Consider the following 9,052-nt stretch of genomic DNA (forward strand, 5'->3'; position numbering starts at 1 on the left):
GAGGGCAGAGGCAAAGCAGGTCATGATAAGAAAAAGAAATTGGAAAAATTTCTGCCAAGACATGTGGAACAAAATATAATACTTTTACGTTTATGCATCACTTTCCCAAACAAGGTCTTTTTTGATTTTCAGAATTAGGCAGGCGGGACAAATGCTCTTAGCCCAATTTTAAAATAAGAAAGCTGACCCTCAGAAGTGGCATAGGTTTCAATGTTTTGTGGGAGCCATTTAATTCCTGTGACTGCAGACCAAGTGCTCAGGCATAGCTTTGAGCAAGACAACCAATAAGATTTAAGGTCTTCTATCCTAAAATTCATACTAAAATTGATGCAACTTGGATCTTACATTAAGGCTCAGTTAATCTTAACCACTCAACAAACATTTCTTGGCCACCTACGTTCCCCGTTCTCAAGGAGCATACATGCCAAGTCTAACTTTCCAGCTGCTGCACTATATTTGGAAACTAATAAAACTCAATGATGAATAATAAATTGTAACTCCATTAGCCCAAATGTTGACTTTGTACAAATTGGCATAAACAGCTTTCCTCAAGACACTTTGTGATATTTGCTAGAATACTGTCATCATAATTCTCCAAACATGATGAACACAATGTAAAGGGAGCCACCTAGAATTGTGCAAAGTGCAACCTACAGAACCATAAGAGGGGAGCTTTGGCTCAGGGAAGGTTTCAGGACTCAGGAAAGAACCTTGAAACAAAGAGACTGTTCCAAAGACAAGAGAGGAAGATGGAAGGTGTGGAGGCATAAGCACAGTCTACATGAGGTCAGTGCAGAGGTGAACTTGAACGGAGCAAGCAATAGTACAAATAATGAAGATAATAATGAACATTATTTATTATTTAGTGTGTGCCAGAGCCTAAACTTTCCATGTACTGATTTATTTAACCCTTAAAGCAGCTCTGTGAGAAAAACATCAGTTATTATGAAAGAGAAAACCAAGGCCCACAGAGAGCTTAAGTACCTGGGACCCTATGGAAAGTATCACTGAATTCAACTGCTGTGTAACCTGTATATGCAATTACTAATAAAAAGGAGTACTTATCAAGGTCTGCTCAGTCAATCTGTTTGTAAGAAATGAGTAATGGAGACAGCATAAATTATTTGTAATTTTTATATATTATGTTTTTAATCAGTATTCATCATATTGGGAAAGTAAGATAAAAATATCTATTTCAACAAGCTTATATAAGCAGACTATAAATTAATTTCCATTAATGACAATTTTAGGAGGCACATTTCAAATTAATCCATTTTCACCAAAAATAATTTCCTTGATATATTATATGAATTCATTTGAACATTGTGAAACAGGTGATTTTTTTTTTAAATCTCAATATTCAATAAGTTGCAGACTACCCCAATTATAAACTTCTTGTAATAGTCCTACACCAAAAACTGGATGATTCCATTAATGTAGATGACTCAGTACAAAGTTAAGTCTTATTTTGTTTAGTGGACTAAGAAAGATTTCGATAAATTTTAAGCCCTTTTTAATCTATTTTTAAATTTAGAAAGCAAAGCAAGGCAATGCAATCTTTGAAGTATTTCTGCACTGAACAGGGCAGTGCTCTCTTAAAGCCACTGCAGTGGTACTAGTTATTTTATAAGATTACAATGTTGATTCCTACAGACACTCCTCAAATTCAAGCCCTCCTCTTCCCTATACCTCTGTTTACTTAGAAAACTTCTCACTTTGGAAGTCTTTCTCTCACAAAACCCAGCTTTAGAGACAGCACACATATACCTAAGAATGGAGCTTAAGTTAAGGTGCTCGTACTATATTATTGCTTCTAGAAAATTATAATAAGTTAGACAAACTTGCTGTATGTATCCACTTAAAAGTATACAGAAATACGTTGCAATGCTAATTCAAGGATCAAATGATCAAAATAGTAGGGTAGACTTCGTCTGCAACATCTGGCCCAGAATTTTTGCCTCCAAGTGGCTAAAACACCCTTCAATTTCATGAAAATAGAGGTTTTAATGCACTTTAAAAATGGATTCAATTGACTACCTCGACATCTAATAGATATTGAAAATCAAGATTTTAATTATTTAGGGCTTCCCTGGTGGCGCAGTGGTTGAGAGTCCGCCTGCCGATGCAGGGGACACGGGTTCGTGCCCTGGTCTGGGAAGATCCCACATGCGGCAGAGCGACTGGGCCCATGAGCCGTGGATGCTGAGCCTGCGCGTCCGGAGCCTGTGCTCCACAACGGGAGAGACCACAACAGTGAGAGGTCCGCGTACCGAAAAAAAAAAAAAAAAAAGATTTTAATTATTTAAAGATAAGTGAACCTCACTTTTATTGACTTTATTGCTCTAAGAGGGCTATAAAATTTAAGATAAAATGTTTTCTGTGATTTATGAATCTATAAGAGCTTCTGGATAGACACAAATATTTGGCAGTGGGTTCACTAATCACCTGGAATCATAAGTTCCCTACCTGAGGAAAGAACTTCACAGTAGGCTCCGAGCTGTATTGAAGCCTCAGTGGCAAATACTCATACTTCCAAATGTCATATGTCTCCTTGGGAGTTTTCAAGTTACAGAAATTATAGTTTACCTCAGAGACAATATCCCTTATAAGCTGTTGACCCCTCCTTACTGTCTACCACCCCATGGGCTTCTAGCTCAAAAAAGGGTTACATTTATTTCATCATTCCTGATTGCATAGTCTGTTCTTCAATTCTGCTTTAAATGAGTTATAGCATTTTAATGGTTTGCTTATTAATTAATAAGTTAAATAAAACCTTGGAATGTTTATTTTATATTTGTATAAGAGGAATGATTTTATATATTTTGAAGCTATAGTTTAACAAAAATATGACTACAAAGTCACAATACTGTATGGAGAAGGGGAGGAGTTGAGTTAAAGAAGAGAATTGTGAGGTGGGGAAAAGGGACCCCTCAAGCTCTGTTTTTGGGAATGTAAATTGGTGCAGCCATTATGGAAAACAGTATGGAGATTCCTCAAAAAATTAAATATAGAACTACCTTATGAACCAGCAATTTCACTCCTGGGTATTTATCTAAGAAACCAAAAATGCTCATCAGAAAAGATATATGCACCCCTATGTTCATTGCAGCATTATTTACAATAGTCAGGGTATGGAAGCAACCTAAGTGACTATCAACAGATAAATGGATAAAGAAGATGTGCCATATGTATATATATATATATATATATATATACACGCACACACACACATATATATATGGACTACTACTCAGCCAAAGAAAGAATGAAATTTTGCCATTTGTGACATATCATAACTAGACTTATCATGGTGATCACTTTGAAATGCACAGAAATATCGAATCACTATGTCGTATACCAGGAACCAACATAGTGTTGTAGGTCAACTATACTTCAAAAACAAACAAACAAACAAACTCGTAGGAAAAGAGATCAGATTTGTGGTTACTAGAAATAGGATGTAGGGGAAGAGGGGGAAGGGGGAATTGGATGAAGGCAATCAAAAAGTACACACTTCCAGTTTAATTTTGTATCTGTATGAGATGATGGATGTTCACTAAACTTATTGTGCTGATCCCTTCATGATGTATGTGAATCAAATCATTTTGCTGTACACCCTAAACTTATACAGTGCTGTATGTCAATTATATATCAATAAAACTGGAAGGAAAAGAAGAAGAGAATTGTGAGTTCTCTTGGACTTTTATTACATAAAACATCAGAGAATTGAGCATCTATTCAGATCAAAAATCCAATAGGCAGCAGTCTATTTTAGCAGTGTCCCACTATCTCCCTAATCAACTACTAACACAATTTCTTTCTTAATATCTTGTGAAGAATGTTCATTTGAAAAATACTAGACATTCTCTTCCAGGTTAATCTGGGAAGAGAGTGGCCAGCTGTTTTTCAACTAAATTTTATCAATATAACTAATGCTTCTTTGCACATGCTGGTTCCTAAGCAAAAAGAAGCTAATACAAACTAAATTCTTGTTGAAACCATTATTCTGGTGACAGGTAACCAGGAAAGATAAAAATCAATAAAGGAAAACTGAATAAGACAGATGAGTTATAGCCCATATAATGGCAATTGCCAGAGCATAGTGAGAAGGGTTGGAAAATATCACCTTGCCACATAAAAGGAGACACTGAATAGGGTCACACTGGGTATAGTTGAATTATCGTTGCACTGCTTGCCCTTAATGGAAATATCTTCATTTGACTAAGTAAGCTATCAAGTTCAATCATGGAGGATATTGAAGTATATTAGATGTTAATAATTAAATAATATTCAGCAAACTATAGTCAATCATTTTATTAAGTATTGTATTTAATAATGTGTACAAAATTATTAAAAAAGAAAACAACAAAGGAATCAGAATGGTAAACAACTTAACACAGTTTCTAATATACACACTCTATCAGTGGACATTTAGTGGGCTACTGTGCACTTTGTTTAATTGACTCAACAGAGAAACATGGACCACAAGTGATTACAACCCATCTTATTGCTTGTTTCAAACTTTTAATGGGAGACAATTCATCATTGAAAAGTAAGCATACTGTTTTTCAGAACTCCCATTTCAATGAAAAGCATGGGCTTAATTTGTTCTGAGTTATATTTCTCTAAAATTAAAAGGCATAAATCAGATTTCTATATTCCACAACAAATCTGCCAAACACGTCCACCTGGGCAAGAAGAAAGAAAGAATAGCATGTTTCAAAATAACTGGAATAAACAAAAATCTGTTAAAAGTCTTACCATAAAATAAATAATATTCTCAAATTAGCTTCTCTCTACGATCATTTTGAGTGCTTTTAAAGTGTCTTTTATTGATTTATATTTCACCAAGATGTGGCTAATGAAACTACTAGACTTCTCTGAACATTTTAGCACCAAGAAATACAAACCTATGTATCTCATAAGGTGTGAGCGTTTTAAAAGGCTGACACTTTTTGGCTCCGGACGCACAGGCTCAGCGGCCATGGTTCACAGGCCTAGCCGCTCCGCGGCCTATAGGATCTTCCCGGACCGCGGCACGAACCCGTGTCCCCTGCATCGGCAGGCGGACCCCCAACCACTGCGCCACCAGGGAAGCCCTGATTAGCACTTTTAAAACTGAAATGTGTTTTTGCTTTTATTATCTTGTTTTGTGCCTCACAAGTAAGTAAAGCAGGCATATTATTCCTCCCATTATAAAGAGACAACTTTAGGGAGATTCAATGACATGCTGATTAGTAGAGAAGTCAGGATAAAATTGCGATTGTCTGAGTCCAGTATCTTTTTCTACCACACCCTTAAGCTCCCCCCATCCCCTGTATCCCCTTTTAGAACAAATTGCCATTTGGTAAATGGTAAAATCTTGGTAGCAACTTGAACTACACTTGGCACTCTGATAAATGTCCCAGGACTTAATTGGGCCGCTTGCCAAGAAACAGAGTTAGTGCCTTGCATTTCCAAAATCTCTAAACAGTGGATGAATTTCACATCAATTTATTTAAATAGCAAGACTGTGAGCCTTTTCATGACCATTATCAGGTGCGGATTGATGCCTGCTAGCATAGATTTCCCACTGTGAAGCCCTTTAGTCACTCCATGCGGTTTCCCTACTCCATTATGCCTGTTAAATGAATCAATCTTACCTTAATATCATTCTTAAATATTTAATGCCAAGTTACAATGCCACCTTTTAAAATCAGTTGGTAAAATAAAAGCAGAGATTGTTCAACAGGAGGCACCCCACCTCCGCAGCCTCCACTCTTCCACATGATTACTTACTGGGGTGAGCTGTTTGCCCCAGGGGTGGGCCAATTAAAAGGATTTATATGCTTGTGTAACAATCTAGGCAGCAGCAAAGGGAACTCTTTTTTTACAAAAAAGAGTAAGCAATTTAAGGCTTACTTTTCTGGCTGAATACATATTTGTTATAATGCAGAGCTTGACCCAGAAAATCAATTTCAACACTTTATCAGTGTATGCTCCTTTGTAGGAGTTATACTGGGGCCTTTGGAAAAAGGGGAGACTTTTCCTGTTGAAAAGAACATCCAGCCCTGCTTCAGGGAGATGCTCACTATGCAAATGTTATATAGTTGGATTTGTAGACGACCAGTGCACTCAAGCCAAATAGTTCAAATCAACTTTGTTGTTTCTGAGAGCTGTTGTGCGCTCCACACCAGGGTATGGAGCTCTAATTTATCTTTCCCTGCTTCTGAGACAGGAGGGAAGGGGGCAGGGCACAACCTTTAAAAGAATGACATAGCTGTTGAGGATACGACATAAACTGGTTAGAACCGATTAGGCCGAAGATGACAGAAGATTCAACTTCCAGTAAACCTTGAGCCTCATTATACGCGTATTGTAATACATTAGCATGCTGACTGACTCACCCACAGGCACCATGACTATTCTGAGGCTAACCATAAAAGGTCAAAATGTGGGCGGTGGCCCAAATCCTGGAAATCCCTGCCCCTTCTCCAAAATAGGTAGAATAATCCTCCCACTTATTAATCTAAGAAATTACTGAGCCCATAAAAACTAACCACACCAGGACTTCCCTTGTGGCACAGTGGTTAAGAATCCACCTGCCAGTGCAGGGGGCCTGGGTTCAAGCCCTGGTCTGGGAAGGTCCCACATGCTGTGGAGCAGCTGAGCCCATGTGCCGCAACTACTAAGCCTGAGCTCTAGAGCCTGCAAGCCACAACTACTGAAGTCTGCTCTTTACAGCCCGTGCTCCACAACGAGAGAAGCCACCTCAAGGAGAAGCCCGCACACCGCAATGAAGAGCAGCCCCCACTTGCAGCAACTAGAGAAAACCCGTGCGCAGTAACGAAGACCCAACACAGGCAAAAATTAATTAATTAATTTAAAAAAACTAACCACACCATATTTCGGGGCCACTCTTGCCTTTTGGGATGGAATGCATTCTGTCTATGGAATGTATATCTCCCAGGGCCTCTTGCCTTCTGAGATGGCCCACACTTTATCTGTGGAGTGTGCATCTCTCTCTATAAGTCTACTTCTTACCTATCACTTTGCCTCTTGCTGAATTCCTTCTGGGCTGAGACGTAAAGAACCTGAGCTTCATTAAGTCCTGAGACCAGGTGCACGATTTCAATTAAAAGACATTTGGTTCAAGTCCTAATCTTAGTCTTGGCTGGGTTCAAGTCCCAGCCCATGGGTTTGAGTTCCAATCTGTGTTGTGTGGTTTTACTTCTGCTTTAGATCTGGCATTTGAACATACACTTTTCAAAGCTTTTCACCTCTGTGTGTTCTTTTGCTCCTGAGATGGACAGAAGAGTATCCTCTGTCTGTGTATTTCCAGTCCTCTCTTTCTCATTGCTCTCATTCACTGTCCTCTCACTGTCCTTTCTCTTGCTTATGTACTAATGGTCATATAGGAGAAGAAAGCCTAGATATAAAATATATGGGTTTTCAGCTTTGTGGTTTACTGAATATCTGTTTCATGAAAGTGGTATATAGTTTATTTTCTTAAACTTTTTTCCTATGCTTCATATTAACTAAGGGACTCCAAAAGAATCAAGAACATTTTGGTTAAGGAAAATACAAAAACCCAGTTCTACCTTCCAAGAGAAAAAGAAAAAGAGATATGACTGAAATAAAATGCTACAAAGATAAAAGTTCACACCCTCTAGCTTTGGTTAGTAAATTGGATACCTTTGAAATCTATATATATTAAAATTTAATGATGCTAATATTGGGAATGTTATGAGGGAAGAGAAAATGTTATAAATATTTGATAAAGTGTGTCTAACTGAAAATCAGTAAATCTAGCTTATAGTCCTGGTGTTACCAAACAAAGCTGTGTGCCCTATGCACAGTGAGGCCAAATAAACTGAAATGTTGGAGTTTGGAGCAGAGAAAGATTTATTGCAGGGCCAAGCAAGGGGAACAGGTGACTAATGCTCAAAAACCCTGAATTCCCCCATGGTTTTGGGGAAAAAGTTTTTATAGGCAAAATTTGGGGTAAGGGATGAAGGGTGTGTGACTTTCTTCTGATTGGTTGGTGGTGAGGTGACAGGGTGGTGTTCTAGGAATCTTGTGCTTACCATCCTCCACCTGGGTGGGGGTCTTGGTTCTGCAAAAGAGCTCTACAATATTGTTATGTATATTCCTTGAGGAGCAATCAGGACCCTGCCCCAAAGCTGCACTATTACTTCTTCTTTGCTCCTCCCTTGTTTCTGCACCCCCTCCTTTCCCTGGTTAGCAACTGTTTGAACCTGCCCTTTGGAACTCAGGGAAGGTCAAGGAGACTGAATGAAGCCTATTTCCTACAAACAAGGAACAGAAGACACAGAAAGGATTTGTGCCTGGAAGCCCCACAGGGTCCTGCTCAGTTTCACTGGCTCTGTTGTTATCAGACTGACTCTCAGAAACTTGCTTAGTGACTTGGAAAATGAAGGAGTAAGACAGACCATTGCTATCCAAGTACGGTCAGCCTGGATCCTGCCAGAAATGTCAAACCTCAAACTTCAGGCCTCACCCAGGACCACTGTATCTGAATCTGCATATTATCAAGATCCATGGGTGATTCACATGCATACAAAGTCTGAACTACAAAGCTCTGTTCTAAGTCTAAAAATCTGGTGTTTGTCTCAGTTTAAATCAAGACCTTAACCATCTTTGTTGACCTTTCCAAAACCAATAGCTTGTACATTTGATAGCATACCCATGACATGCTGAAATCTGACTTTAATGAGCCTGTGTGTACCTAGGCAGGTTAAAAGCCACCTGCTCTTTGAGAGATGCTTGTTTGGGGCTGTTCAGATTTGTGCAACTTCTCATGGGAACACTACTTCCTTACAGCTTCCCATCCAACAGAGATGCTTTAGATTTGGAGACATGAAGACAGCGTAAGAGTCACTGTCTGCACCAGCTGCTGACTTAAGGGATGTGCTGGCCTGTCCAGGTACAGTCCAGGCAGGACTCTGAGACCAGGCACAGGAAGATCCCTTCTGCTTTCCTTACCCCTTATGCAGTCCCACAAGGAGAACAGGCTTCTCCTGATACCCTGAGAAGACTCAGGTAGAATGAT

The sequence above is a fragment of the Aethalodelphis obliquidens genome, unplaced genomic scaffold, assembly GCF_003676395.1.
Source record: "Aethalodelphis obliquidens isolate GAN/ISIS:26980383/991018 unplaced genomic scaffold, ASM367639v1 scaffold60, whole genome shotgun sequence".
NCBI classification, from domain to species: domain Eukaryota; kingdom Metazoa; phylum Chordata; class Mammalia; order Artiodactyla; family Delphinidae; genus Aethalodelphis; species Aethalodelphis obliquidens.